The 15,816-nt window shown below is 44.4% G+C and overlaps 1 protein-coding gene across 8 annotated transcripts in view; it reads right to left on the minus strand.

Annotated features, from left to right (window-relative positions):
- MBNL2 (muscleblind like splicing regulator 2) overlaps positions 1-15,471 on the minus strand; it is a 105,384-nt gene extending 89,913 nt beyond the window's left edge. For 6 of the 8 annotated variants that reach the window (XM_090129825.1, XM_090129833.1, XM_090129816.1 and 3 more), the window contains exon 1: positions 15,361-15,471. The gene's annotated coding sequence lies outside the window, so the exon portion shown is untranslated. Of the gene's footprint in view, positions 1-96; positions 1,033-15,360 lie in introns of those variants that run through there. The other 2 variants (XM_090129841.1, XM_090129795.1) reach the window with 2 other exon arrangements.
- Positions 15,472-15,816: the final 345 nt, after the last annotated feature.

Raw genomic sequence — 15,816 nt, forward strand, 5'->3', positions numbered from 1 at the left:
ATCTCGCCTGCCCGACTGCCCCAGGCAGCACAGCCGGTATGCAGCACACTGCAGCAAACTCTTAGAACACTCGACAACAGACAACAGTCCTCCTACCTTGTTCAGCTCCGTCTATTCGGCACGTTTCCAATGTGAACAGAAACATCTGACATCAACAAACAGCCGCGCCTTTCCCATCGCATCATTGTGATGAATGGATGTCACGCCAAACGATTAGCCGTCCATTTTTTTTTTTCTATTTTTTTTTTTTTCCTTGCACTCAGATAGCCCTGAGCCTTATCAGGGGATTTTTCCTCAGATGATGAAGCAAAGACACAGCCTAAACTCTGTTGCTGGAGGACTGCAGCCCTTCCTTCTCTCAGAGCCCTCCCAGCATATGGCAGCCAATCACGCTCCGCATCGTCAGCCCTGTCGCTCTCGAACCCGCTGGATGGGGGTGATTGACACGGCAGCACGGCGCTCCCAACGTGGAAAAACAACACATCCATGCTGATGAACCAGGAATCTCCCTCGCACAGGAGAGGGCTTCTGCTGGCGAGGTAAAGCAATACCTCCATGAAGCACCACATGCGGCAAAAGCAAACAACTCCCCTCCCCTGCATCACAGCGGCAGCTCGGTGCCAGCTTGTGCGAGGATTTTAGAAGCTTCTCCTGATCATAAACGCATGCACAAACAGTATTACTGAAACTGCAGAACTGCAGCGAGGCTGTTTTATTGGGAAAGGTTTGCCACGTACCGTAAATGAAACAATCTGCCTTTTATTCTAACATGCAGCAAAACCGCACTCCCATCCAGCTCGCAATGTTCTCACTTAAATACTGCATGATCCCACTGTGCAGCGCGCTCATTTAGCAGCAACACACACAGGCAGCATTTTTCAGAACATTTGAGACCAGGTGCTATGAGCTCCAGGTATGGGATTCTCCTTGATGAGGACACGACCTATTTGGTGGTGTTTTAATACCCCTGGCAGACAGATGACACGAGCAGCGCCCACAGCCCAGTAGAGTGAGTGGCTCACCACTAATGCCTGTCAGTACTGAGGCTGTGAAACCAGTTGCCATTTTTTGGCCATGCCCAGGGCAGATCAGTATGCTTGGGACACAGGGTCTGGTGTTTTCTCACAAATTCTGCTGAAGTTTTAAACCAAAAGTGCAATGCAGCAAAGGATTATTGAACATGAGTTGCAATTAAGAAAGAATACAAAAAGGAGCTTAACCGGGAAGTCAATCTTCATCCAAAAAGGGATAAAGATTGCAGTGCAATACTACTTTAGACAGTAGTTAATGTAGTTCAATCCCTTACATAAAAACGTGTAAAATGTATCTAAAATTCCACCGAAAGTTTAAAAATATGAATAGACGAGAGGAAAACAAAGCCCTCATTCAACCAGCAGCTCTGTCCCAAGGCCCCATTGTTTCCTATCGCCTGTTTTGCATATTATAAACGAAGCTTTCCAAAATCCATTACCCTGCCATCCCGCAAGCAAAAACTCTCCTTCAGGCTTCATCATTTCCCCTCCAATTTGTCAAGGTCTGCCCCTTCCAGCACTGCAGGCCCCCTGCCGCAGCCCCCTGCCGGCTGCCCCTCGTGTCCCCGCCATCTGACCATGACACACTCCTCCTCTCTCCCCCCTCCTCCATTCCAGCAAGTTCAGGCTTCTGCTGGCTCCTGCTGCTGGCTTCTGCCTAGAGACTCCTACAGGGCAGCCCTCCCTTCTCTGCTGAATCACCCCCTCCATTCCACTCTAATGTTCAAAAACAGACAAAAATAACCCTAAACAGTTGGTTCCAGCAGGCCTCGAGAGACCTGGAGCTGGGTCGCGCTGCTGGCAAGGCTGGCGACTCAATCTATGATCGAGGTGGCCCAGCGCGTCTCGTTGGGATTTTCCACAGTCTTCTGACTTTGCCAGACTCGAGCTGCCTGTGTTAAAATTTTCCATGCTGGACATCTGCTGCAGGATTTATTTACTTTTCTGCCAAAACGCAGTTTGCCCATTTCTGAGACAGGCTAGACAGAAACACGTTGCTCTGCCATTCTTATAACCCACTGACTGGAGAACTCTGCCCCCTCCCCTCAAAGGGCAGTCCTGAAAATTGGCAGTTCTCTCCTTACTTTTTCTTTTATTTTTCAACGCTACATCTTTTGCTGTTCTTATAAAAATATTGTCCTATCTGATAAAGCTACGGGACCTGACAAAACGGTGCTGATATATCATCGTATTTTTCCTTTTGAGCTCTGCAATGTAAATCCACCACCTCCTCCGAATGGCCGTATGTGGCTGGAAAGGCACCAGCCCCACAGTGCGACTGAGCGTGTAACAGGCTCAAGTTACAGGAGATTAGCAGGATTTCCCCTGTAACTGCTGCTCCCATCTGCCAAAGACCAGACATTGGAAGTGACAGCAGGAAGACAACCTCGTCTGTTGCTTTCGTGACCCTTTGGCTTGTGCCCCACGGATGTGCAGGAGACAGAGCCTTGAGAAAGCACTGCAGTAGGGTGTGAGAACGGTCGAGGGGACCAAAATATAGCATGAAGCTGGGCAGGAGAGGAGAGATGGCAATCAGAGGAAGGGGAGAAAGAGAAGCGAGAGACTGAGTCTGGAAATCCCAGGTCTGGTTGAGCAAAAGGTTATAACAAGGAAGCAGAAAGTGCCTGAGCTGGATGAGAAGCACAGAGCAGCCAGCACTGAGCACCAACAATTCCAGCACAGCCAAGAGATGAGAGATGACACTGAGGCAGGGACAAAACAGTGATGGAGCCTGATGACCCCAGAGCACCCCCAAAGGGTCCAAAGAAGAGGATGAGCAGCACAGATACCAGCATTCCACCCACAGACGAACAAGCCCTGCACAGTGGAGATCCAGGTCGGTCATGGCGCCCAGCCCAGGCCCAAGAGGGCTGCAGCTCTCTCCTCTCCAGCAGCACACACTGCCACGGTCCTCCTTTCCCTATGAAGCAATGCGGCAGCGTACACAAAGAATTTCCATGGGTAGTTAGTTTGCTTCTAAGAAGCTTGCAAGTTAACTGCAAAAATAAAGTTAAATCTAGACAAGTTGGCTGCAAGCTCAGGGCTTCAGGTGAAGTCAAACCGTTGTTCAGGATCTCCAAAATCTGACACCTAGGTCGCTAGAATTATATATGCAAAACCAACAGCCACATGCTCACCTGGATTCTTGTGTGGATTACTTTACATGATTACATTCTAGTTCTTCCCTCCTCAAGAGATCAGAAGCCTCTCAAATCACACGATGTATGTCTCAGCCCTTCAGCCAGACTCCGTCAGAAAACTCAAGAGAAAATATGTAATCTTCCTTAAAAATGGTGTCTGAATAGCATACAGCAAGGCATGAGTTCAAGGGCTAAAGAAAAAAAATGTATATTTAAAAATATGTCTGCTGTACACTGAGCAAAGAGTTCCAGAGTGATTGATCTGAATTTGAGATGTAGCCATCCAATCATGCATTTTTCACATCAGTTACAAAGAAAAAGGACAGGATTTCAGTTTTCAGATCTACTTATACAATTGCATTGTATATTTAATTGCAATATGACAAAACTCTTAGAGAAGCAAAGAAATTCTGATGTCAAACTCAAAAAAGATGATCAAATAAAGGTACATTCTGAACAAAGAAAATACCATCTGCTCTGTTTCACAGTCTCCTGTACTTAATGATTCAATGTAAACACACTGCTAAAGGCGACTTACAACTTTCTGAAGGGTACAGATATAGCATTGCCAGAAAACTGGACTATTTTGGAAGTAATAAAGTTGTAGTAAAATGGATCAAGCAAAAACTGCACTTTTTTTTCCCTTTTTTGCTCTTCAGTGATAGCTATTAGAGCTAATACCAGAAACCAACAAAACTTGATTTTAGCAGAGTTATGCAAAAAGAGTGGACTATAGATATCACTAACATTTAACATGACAAGTAACTTACATGATACTGGCTACAGCACAAAGAAGATTTTGAGCCGAGCATAGGTGACCTACAGCAATGGTGACATCTTCGTAAATTGAGCAATGGCAGGAACAACTTCAAAACTTTCTTGTGTCAGTAATAGACTCTTCCCACAACAGCTAGCACCAGCAAAATTCAACCTTAGTAACTGTGATCTGAATGACAGCAGAAAAGAAAATTCAAGGCAGCTGCCAAGAGTTTAAATCTAGACACCTAGACCTATTCACAGGCAATGTCACTGATGCCAGTCTTTGCAAAATACCTCACTATTTCTGAGGCACTGGGGCTGAAGTGATGGCAGGAATCATAGTAAGTTACGAAAATAAGATCTCTAGTACTGCCAAAACTGAAGTTACTGACAAGAAGCAAGTATGCTACCAAAAGGACATTGCTAGGTCAATTATTATTGTTATTTTCTAAATATTCTTATTATAACAACTTAGAGTCGAGGATTTTAACTGGTTTAACTTTCAAGTACCCGGGCTTCCCAACATCTCCCTAACCCAGAAAACCTTGAAATGGAGTGTACACAAACATGAAAACAGACTGTTCTAGTCTCACCAACTACAATGAGAATAATATGAAACAGTAAGATATCACCTAAGTAAGCACATATTCAAGTCAGAGGTTAGGATTCACCTTACCAGACTTGAGGTGCCTTCTGGAGGTCTTCCAAATCCTCTATTTTCTCTCGCTGGTTGTGCATGGAATTTAAGCCATGTCTGAACTGTGAGATCCAAATGCATGGGTTCAGGCATGCACCCTGGCTGTATCCTGACTTTATTCTGGGATGACACCAATTCCCCACCAGCATGAAAACTGAGTATACACGCACTCTTCCCTCTGGTAGAGGCTGCAGTTTGAAAGGGTAATGACCATGCCAGACAGAAGAGAGCTGCAGAACACCGCAACCAGGTTTTATAGCTGAATGTTTGAGAGACATAGCCTGGGTGCACCAGAGGGCTGAGCTGCCTCTGAATGTAGCCTTATGCACTTGGCTTGAAATATACATGACCAAATATAAACACAACCACATCTCAATGAGTCATTCTACTCCTCCTTTCTCTTTATAGTCACTGAAGAGAAATAGGCATTTGTAGGCTGTGATTCATCATATACCAAAGTAGATATTCTAAGAGATTCTTCCATATCTTAAAAGCGTTCTGCCTCTGTTACCTGAGATGGCCATCCTCATATTAATTCCTTTCTTAAAGAAATAAAAAGTGAAATCATACCACAGAAGCAGCTTTATTAAGAACCTAAGAACTGAAGACACTGAAGTTACATGCTCTGGATCGCACTTTAGATTTTCAAAATAATTTCAAGTAAATTAAATACACAATCATATATCTTAAGAACACGTGTATTTTGACAATGCACAGTTACAGCTTTGGTGTAAATCCTCAGCTTCCTATAAGCATGTTCCAGTTATGCTGCTATATAAGCTACACAAGTTGTTCTCTAAGCTATGCTGAACGTGCTCCAGGTTTTCTTTCCCTGACTGAACATCAATCCCTACACTCCCCCATGCTTTCTTCCTCTGAACAACTGATTGACACCAAATTAACCTAAAAGGAGTTAGACTAAGTTCTTTATGATTTTCTTTCAGGTTCTCAAGGGAAATTTTTTAGGAGGGAAGGTTGGTAAAACAAATGATTTCTTGCTGTTTCTCACTGTATAAGCTTAGAAATATACACTAGCAAAGTACTAAACTAGGCAAAACAAACTGGCAAACCACCTATATTAACTAGCTCTTTGAATGCCTACTTACACTAAAGTTTCATTAAAACAGTGATTCTGTGTTTCTTCATGACAACTAAAAAAAGCTGAGGATTTTGAAGTCCACTGATCTGAAATACCAAATATATCAGATCAAGTCCAACTGTCAACCCATCACCACCATGCTCACTAAATACTGTTACAGACATTTGATGCCAGCTTAGATTCCCAAGTGAGAGCCAGAGTGGCCACTGCTGAAAAATGGTGCCACTGGTATGCCCTGGGTTGTAGCTGTCAGCCCCATGCAGTTATCTCAGACATAAAATGGTCTATTGTTATTTTAGAAGTCATATATTTGAGTATTTGAACCCATCCAAAAACCTAAATGATTTCCTCAATATGCATTAGAATCACAGAATTATAAAGGCTGGCAGGGACCTCTAGAAATCATCAAGTCCAACTCCCCTCCCAAAGCAGGTTGCACAGGTAGGCATCCAGGCTCTTGAATATCTCCAGAGAAGGAGACTTCACAATCCCCCTGGGCAGTCTGTTCCATCCGACTCTTTCAGAAAGATTTAAGAGTCGCACCTTCATCAAGAGCTTCTGAACTCTACTCAGAAGAACAGTTCTATGAGTCAGAAGGAATAACATGGTAAAAGCACCAACACTGCAAGCAAGATGCATCTTCCTCCTTGCTAATTGATTTCATGTCCTTTATTTTATACAGCATCTACCAGAACCAGGGAATTAGCTGGTGGGAGTCTTGCACTGTGCCTATATGTCTTCAGCATCCAGTTGGCAACAATGCCAAGGTGTAAGTCACCACTATTCAGTACTCCTTAGCAAGACCATTGTGTATTGGGAAGTTCTTCCATTGTTGATAAAAACACACTCCTTCCTCCTCAGATCCCTCCATGACTAACTTCCTCCACAGCTATTGTTCTGGCCTCATATTTGGAGTTGCTCCCGTTCAAACCTACAGCAAGAGGAAACCACTTGATAAATCACCTTGTCAGAGAACCTAAATGCCTCATCCCCAAAGTCACATAGGAGAAGTCCCTTGAATTTCAGGCCACCTAGCTGAAGGCTGCATAAAAGAAACTTCTGCCCCTTATTCTGAGAAGCTAGAATTTGGTGGCTTCCCGTAACAGCTAGCCTATCAGGAAGAAATAGAACTAAGATTAGTCTTCTAAAAAGTTCCTAAATTACCAGAAATAATCCTTCACATAACTACCTGAAAAAAACTAGCCTATTCCAATTATGTTTTTTTAATAGGCAAAGCAAGTATTTTTTAAATCTTCTATGAAGATTCAGTTATCAGCCTCTAACGTAATCCAGATCCTGCACGTAATTCAAGCAATGGCTGCAAATAATACAACTTTTGACCAGTGATGTAATGAGGACTCTTAAATTATCCTTTAAATCCACAAGTTCTATTTTATTTCTCCATGTTAAACCCAAAGGGGAAAATGCGTCACTGAACAAAGCTGCATTTTGAATCTCTCCATCTTAAATTAACACGATAATAATTCAGCTTAGTCTGACTGTCTAAAATTATTCTGTTGTTTTTAAACACTGCTACAAGGTAGGTGCAAAATGTCCCATTGCTATTTAGCAGGTGATGCTAGCTGCCATTTCCCTGCAAGCTGCCACTTAACAGCATGAGCCTGTAGGGTAGATGCTCAGGGGCATGCAGCAAAATCAGCAAGCAATCTCCACCGTAAGCAGAGAAAACAGGCACCAGGAGACTACAGAAAAAAAAAAAAAAAAAAGAGAGAGAAGCAACTGAATATTTTTTGCTTTTTAAATGCAGGATTGAATCCCTCATCCTTTCACAGCAACTAATGACCTGCACATGTAAAAGTAGAGGACTCCATGTAATTAACAAAGCATTGCATTGGCAAGGAGGATAGGCCTGGGGTATGTAAAGTACAGGGTTTTATTTCTTTCTGTGAACTATGGATGACAGGTAGGAGAAAGCTATGCCAAGCGAACTGCTGGCAAGCAACTAGTCTTTTGGTTAGCAGGCAGCTCTGCTTTGTGAGGTCTATCAGTTCGTGTTCACATAGGCAAGCTTTTCTTTGAACATCAGAATTACATGCATTCAAGCAGTCACAAATTTTACATCAAATTTCAATTTTCACCTCAAAAAGGTTGATTTGTTACAGCTTGCTGTATGGTTACTATGAAGCTTTTATGTGTACAATGTTTTAAAACATTGCATGTGGTTCTTTGCCTAATTATTCTGCCATATAACACTACATAAATATACACGATCATGGATCTTTATTTTTCCTGACGTCGTATTATGTTAACAGAAACCAAGAAAATGAATATCTGTCCACAGAGGAAGAAACAAGAATTGCTTTCACTCAGGAAAAACAGGCAAACAAGGAGTAATGAAGGGCAAGAAACAAGGTCCTTTAGCAGAAGCACTAGGTGGGGATAAAATGGCATCCGAAAACCCTGATCTCCAATGACAGTACAGCTCCAGCAGCAAATTTCAAGATTTAACCCCACCACCTCAAGAATGAAGTAAATTACAAAAAGAGTGCCTCAAAATCAAAATGCACACAGTATTTCATTGACTAGAGATCCAAAGACAGAATGGAGAGATTATTTGTAGGGAAAACTCTGTAAACAGCTAGCTTCCAGCTAATGCTGTGCACTCTGTCTTCTGTATTTTTCTCCAACTTATTACTCTTCCTCTCGCTTAAAAAAAAAAAAAAAAAAAAGGTAAAATAAAATATTGACATAGCCATTAATTTGTCTATTCCCCCTAGTACCAAATCTAATAACAATTAATTATTAGAACTAATACATATTAGTAGAGGCAAAATAAGATTAGAAGGTATCTTGCCTGCTGCCTTTGGCTTAAAGGTATTACTAGGCAAAGGAGACTGCAGAAGAATAGGTCAGGGTGAAGTCTGTATAGATCCTTTGCATGTATACAGTCTACGAACCAAAAATCTCAAGGGCAGTCTCACCAGTCTCCTTGCCATCTTGGTGATCATGATGGCACCGCCATGAACCTGACTTTGGCAGGCCCACAATTAGGGGCTGCCTATTTGGGCAATGCCCAACCTGAATTCCCAAAGGAAAAACTCGTTGCCACTGTCCCCTTGCTGTCATCTGGCACTACTCAGCAGAGCTTGGCTTCAATGTCCTTAACTAGCTGCATGGGGTTTTCCCTCAGCCTCCTTTCATCCAACCGGGAACACCCAGCTCCCTCAGCCCAGTCCCTTGCCCATAATGATAGCTCCACACTGGGTCCAGACATGGCAACAGCTCTTCACTGGAGCCAGACATACTGCCTGTGACAAAAGCTGTGAATGTGTGCTCAGTTCCCAGTGGATGAACTAGAGAGACTTCAGTCTTTATCCCTTTCCTCTGCTTTTGGCAGCATATACAAGGGAATATCACTCAAGTGTTTTGCATTTGCTTCTTTTGATTCGTCTTTCAACTACTGTCAGAAGTGAGAGGTTAAAAACCCTGGATTCTCCACAGAAACATCCACAGAATTTTGGGCCCTATTATTTCTGTCCTCTCAGACATTTTATGTATTGAGTGCACTTGCATTTTAGAGAGATATCTAGTACCAAGCCACACTTTTGTTTCGTGAAAACCCTTCCAGCTACTGAAATACACCTGAACTACAAAGGAACAAAGTAACCAGAGCTAACTTTTTGGTAAAGATCTTGATATATCCCTTCAGAAACCAAAATCTGCTGCAGAGTCTCCAATTACAGATGTGGCCAAATATTTCTTTTTGAGACAATGTAACTTGAAATGCATTGGCAGCTCATTAAAAAAAAAAAAAAAAAAAAAAAATCCTTTAAGAACATATCATTTATTTTACTCTTTTTTTCCCCCAGTCAGAAAACAAAAAAATAATTACAGTCCCCCTGACAAAATCCCACTGATGTAAACAAAGTAGAACAGTTTTAATGATTCCTCCAGTCGAGAAAACCCATTGTCTCAATCCTGAAACTCTCTAAAACAGCATCTCAATGTGACATCATCCCCATTCCCAGTTTGCCTCCAGCAGGCTTCCTCCACCAGCACTCAGCAGCAGCTGGGACCAGCCCTAGCAGTTTTGGCCTCGCTGGCATCACTGTAAGAAAAAGTGCATCAATCATCTGAAATTTCTAAAGAAGCATGAGGTAAGCTTTCTAGAAAGCGACAACAATGCTGCAATAATCCTCCTGTCAGCCCTAGGGCCATCATCATAACTCAGACAACCAAACCGTTCTACTGCTTCACAAGGGAGGAGTGCTGAGCTCCACCCAGCTTAGTCTCTAGTTATTGTCACCCTGTTGATCAAGATGCCGCTTTACAGCTCAGAAAGTGAATTGATTTTTCCTCCCATCCTTTAATTCACAGCAGTGAGGACAGGTAATTTCAAGAGAATGACTGACTGAAGCCACTGACAACAGCTTGTTCTGCTGGACTATGTCATAATGTTACCACTGCAGCTAATTATGCCTTCACCCTGTCCATACTCACCACTGCTCCCATAGGATGCATTTTCAGGTCTAACCATTCACCATTTATATCTCTGAAAAAAATATCAGGGTATCCAAGCTCATCCCATGGATCTAGCAATCTACATGGCGCCCATCTACCACAGTGTAAACAGGAATGGACTGTACAAGAAATTAGGAAAGGACCCAGAGAAATCAGATACCATCCAAAAGCTGCAAGTAGCACAAGAAATATACACCAACACAAACAGGAAGCAAAGAGCATAAAGTATTATGAAATTAAGTGAATGAATTAAGTAACAAAAGACCCATCTCTAACTGCCAACAGGCAATGCAGAATCCCAAGAGTGAAATACCTGATATGAGTTGCATCACCCAATGCTTCCTAGAGGATATCTAAAGCCTACGTCTTTTTTTTTTTTTCCTCCCTCATGCTGTTAAGCCAAAGACTCAAGCACAAGCAGGGGGCAGGAAACACTTCGTTTACCTGGACATGAAATCTAAGATGCTTCTAGTAAGGCATTATTATTATATTTCACTAATCTGAAAAGTGAAAGTTAACATTTATTCACTTAAAGGCTACAGTAAGCGAACACTTACCTACGAGCCCTAACAGCCACTGCTCCAGAAGTGTATCCAAAAATCGCTTTGATATATCGACAATTCATTGTAAACATACAAAAAACAGAAGTTCCAGATTTGAGAACAGCAAATAAAGATTAAGTAACTAACTAAAAGCCATCCATCAAGGCCATCAATGCTCAGAGCCTACAACGTCCATATAAACTGAGAGCACCACAGGGATGTGTCCTACTTCATGAAAACCTTGTGCCTACTTGAAAACCCCCCTCAGCTAACAAGTACACCCTTCACCCAAACCCACTAACTACTCACTTGGAACCCCGAGGAGAACATTTAGACATCCCTATACTTCTTAAAAGGTTTTATTCCCAGACCTCTGAATTCAACCCACATTTTTTTACAGTCTTAAATCACTAACAAAACACTTGTAAATTTTCTTGAGTATTTCTTCTTTGAAAAAGTAACAGTTCTACTACCACTGAAGAAACTTGCCATGGATCTACTGAACAACCATTCACTAGTGTCAAATCTCCCATTCCTGAGAAAGATCAGTAACAAAGCCAACCGTTGGCTCATTTAATTAAACATAAAGCTATGGACCAAGAACACCAAGCTAAGCAGAAGGCCTGGACTTTCCTCAACACCACATGATTTTCAGTCAAAGGAGATGCAGTTTCATGCAAACTCAGCCTCCCAGTCCTCCTTTTGATACCATTAGGCATGAAATATTTGTCTTTCAGCAGAGGGTGCACAAAGTAAGAAGGAGCTCCACCACTCCTTGTTACTTCCCAAGCAGAGACCCACAACTCAGAATTCTTTCTGCCCTATTTCCAACATCAGCATCAAACCAGCACGTGAAGCAGTCAGAAATGGCCTCTAATTCTCACAATATGAAGACAACAAAGCTATTTATCCTTCAGCACAAACAGCTGCAGCATGATCAAAACAACCCGCTGCTGAAGAGCAGTTGATGTTAAGTTGAACTGAACTTAAAGCTGGAATTCACCAGTAAGCAAAAAACAAAAAACAAACAAACAAAAAAAACCTCCACACTTTTTTAAAAAAGAGTCTGCAGCCACCTACAGACTAGCTTTGTTGCTTTAAGATACATGATCTCAACCGGTCATAGGTCAAAAGTATTTCTGGACTTTACACTGACATTATACTTTCATACTGAAACATTACTCAATGACAGTGTTGCTGTCTCAGCTCTATCTAGGCAAAGAGTGGCCTGTGTAACACGCCATAGCAGGTCATGAATCTTCCCACTCAAGGAAATTCTACTGCTCCAGAGCATACCAGTAATACATCTGCATACCATCACCACACCAATCCTCCCATCTTCCAGACTGCATTCTTGTTGTGCTTAAAGCCCTATTTGCTGTCTTAAAGCACACTGTGGCCTAAGACCTTGATAGCAATGGGCCTATCTTGCACTGCACAGAAAGTACCCGACAATGGCCATCTTCATCAGTCACTGAAATGTTGGTCTACAAGGCAAGGATAAACTGTTGCATTATTGGATACTTCCAGCTCTTTGAAGAAGCCTGCTATTCCTTTATACTCGGGTCTGTCCGAGCCATACTCAACTGTCTTTTTATTCCATATTTAGTTGAGTGTTTCAGTATTGCAGTTCTCTGAAGTTTGAAAGGTGTGGAACTCAGTTATCATAAATCATTCATCCGCAAAATGATAAAGACTACACTAAAGGAGCAGGGGAAATATCACCAATAGAAGAAGGAGATTGTTTTGGTTTTTAAAGGTATATTCATCAGAAATGAGTGACTAGAAAATGAAAAGTATTTTTGATCAACACTTTTCCTGATTTCCACTTCAGTAACATCTTAATGAACGCTTTCTAAATTAACTGTACTTACATAAAGTTGCAAATGAACATGGGAGAATATTGAAGAAAGGCAAAAAAAAAAAAAAAAAAAAAAAAAGGAAAAAGAGGGAAAAAAATAAAGAAAATTACATCAAGCATTTTAATTTCTTGGATGCCTATAAGAAAATGAATAATAATGCATGTGAGGAAAAGTGATCCAGCAAAGATTTGATTAGTACAAGACATCTGGAAGGCAGTAATGAGTAGACAGAGTTTGAAATATGATAGAGGAGCATAAAACCTGGAAGCCAATTAGGTTACTTTACAGTTCTGCAAAGATGAAGGTAGCATGTTCATATCTGTCTTGAGTAGTCCAGCACCATACAGCTAACAATAAACTGCCAGAAAAAAATATATAAAAGAGCAGTAAATGTGATTGAAAGGCTGAATGGAGCCCTCTGAAGTGTGATTTCTACCTCGATGGTCATCAGTATTAAAATACCTTCCTCAATAACAGGTTTAATGCTGTTGGTGGTTCTCTGTTTCTGTTTTTATTGGCAGGTTAGACCAAATTCTGAAACCTTCTAGTAGTACCACAGCAATACTATTGGGGCCTATTAAAAGGGGGAGGGAAGGTGGTATAAACAAGCAGGCTGTTCATTCACCTGGTATGGCATCAGTTTCAGTGAGAACATGCCAAACCTAAATAAATTAGGCTCTATAATTTTACTCGTCAGTCTGAAGAGTAAAATAATCTTAAAAATTGCTGACATTCCAAGAGCTGCCCAAAGGACCAAACACCATCAGGCAGCACAGGGAATACCAATTTTGTGTGCTGCTTCTTCCTGCCATAAACCGTTAACAGCATTTTTTCTGTTGTCTTGTAGTTAAGCTTTCAAGCTCCGAGAAAACAAGACCAGGAAGGTTCCCAAACTTGGAGGATTCATATGTCACTGGTGGCAGAATCCATGCGCCGCTTCTGCACGGCACACACACCACAGTTTGAGAATCCCTAGGTTAGTAGAAAATCTATGTGATGCTGCATCCTACAGCTCTAGAGACTGTGCAACCAGCAGAGAAACTGCAGAGCAGATGTAGTAGACAAGATGAAAATTTCGCCCACCAAGTGTTAACAGCAAGTAGACTTTATTTTTAATCTTCTTATGACAACTGTTATTCTGCAAAAGCCAAATTTAAGAAAATGATGCTCAAATGAAGATTTCAGCATCACAATCCCAAACAGATCAACTTCAAGGATTTGAGATTTTGGTAGGTCTGCCGAGCTCTAAAAATACGCTATTTATTCAGAGAGGGCCATAAATGATTAAGGAGAGAAGTTTCCGAGGAAAAATGTGTTGAGGTGACATGCGTCATGGGGCCCACCCTCATATCTATATAGCACAGAGGTATCACAACACAGCCAATCTCTTTGCTACAGAAAAACATCACCATCCAGCTACCGTCCTGTAGACTGCCTTGGTAAGACAGACTTTTATGCTACTGCAAACTCCTGCTGGAGCCAAACACCATTCCAAATCTCACCTGCAAGAGACAAGCCGTTAGCATATGGCAGCAGCCATGGAAGTGCCACAGACCGACGTGCCCTACCCTGGGGCTGCAGATGGCGTGGGATGAGCAGCACCACCTCCTCCTTACAGAGGGCCCATCCTGGCTTCACACACCCCTGGAGCTCGCAGCTAAACAAAAGGGCCTTGTCTGCAGGGGAAGAGCAGCATGCCTTCCAGCGGCGGTACCAGCTGTAGTGCGTGTATGCAAACAGCCAAGCACGCTGCACATAACTGACTGGCATCACCCATCCTGAAGCAACTGGTTTGGGTTTTTTTTTTTTGAACGTACTCAAAAACCATATCAAAGGAGCTTTCCATCAGTCCTTGATAGTAACTTCGGGGCACTTCCCAGAAGAGTTCAAATACATATTTAGCCCCAAAGCCTCCTACAGGTACACTTCTCATTTGCGTACACACACACGCTGCGGTATGCACACACAGAGCAGGAGAAGGCAGGACAGATGGCTCTGAACCTGTGCCTATTTACCAAGGTACGAACACCACGTTAAGATGATAAGCGCCGGGCCAAGTCACGTGCTGAACATTAATTGCACTTCTGCCGCTGCCTGCCCACAGCACTGGGAACCCAGGGTTGGGACCGGCGCAGTGCGGCCACGAGGAACCGCGGGCACACAGATGCTCAACTGCTCCTGTCCGCAGCACCCAGGGAAGCATCCTCGCTCCCAGTAGAAGGGAAACGTGCCCGGGAGAAACAGAAAGGAAAACATCTGGAAGCAGAAGCCTGCAGGCAATGTCGTCACGGCTTGGAAAATCTATCAGCGTGCATATATGTCCCACGTGCGCACCTAGGTGCGCATTCCCCGTAGGTACGCACGCACACAGGGCTCCTCGCGCAACTCGGAGCGGCACAACGTCGACTTTCCGCACGGAGTTCCTCGGGGCGCTCCGGCCCTCTGCGGCGGCCACACTCACGGCCGCGGCTGGGGGGGGACACGGGGCGCGGGGCCGCCGCCGGGAGGATACCGCGGCTTCCCGAGGCCGCCGCTCCCCGGCAACACGCGGAGCCCCGGGCGGCCGCGGGACGGGAGGCGCCGCCGCGCCGCGGCCGCTCCCACGGGAAACACGAGGGGAAAATGGCGGGGGGGGGCACCCACGAGGGAGCAGAGGCCGGGGAGCGGCCGCCGCCCGCCCAGGTACCGCGGGCCGAGGGCGGCGGAGCCGAGCTCTCCGCGGGAATCGTGGCTCGGGGTTGCCTTACCTCGCGGAGAAGCCGGGCCGGGAAGCGGCCGTTCGCAGCCGGGCGGCGGCGCCTCCACGCAGCTGCTTGTCACCTCTCCCGCCGCGGCGGCGGCTGCGGGCGGAGGGGCGGGTCGGCACGGCCCGCTCCGCCCCGGCCCGCCCCGCTCCGCACCGCCCTCAGCCCGAGCGCTTCCTCCCGCGGGCGGCGCGGGGCGGGTGCGCCGTCTGCGTTGCCGGGTTGGAGCTGAGGCGGGCAGGGCCGTCTGTGTCCCTGCGTCCCAGCCCCTGCTCCAGCAGCACCACCCAGAGCAGGGTGCCCAGGCCCACGGTCATGCGGCTTCTGGAGAGCTGCAGGGAGGAGACCCCACAGCCTCTGGGCAGCCTGTGCCAGTGCTCCGGCACCCGCACAGCACAGCACTGCTCCTGGTGTTCAGAGGGAGCCTCCTGGGATACAGTCTGTGCCCACGGCCTCCTG

Source organism: Phasianus colchicus, chromosome 1, assembly GCF_987193195.1.
Source record: "Phasianus colchicus chromosome 1, bPhaCol1.hap1.1, whole genome shotgun sequence".
Taxonomy (NCBI): Eukaryota; Metazoa; Chordata; class Aves; order Galliformes; family Phasianidae; genus Phasianus; species Phasianus colchicus.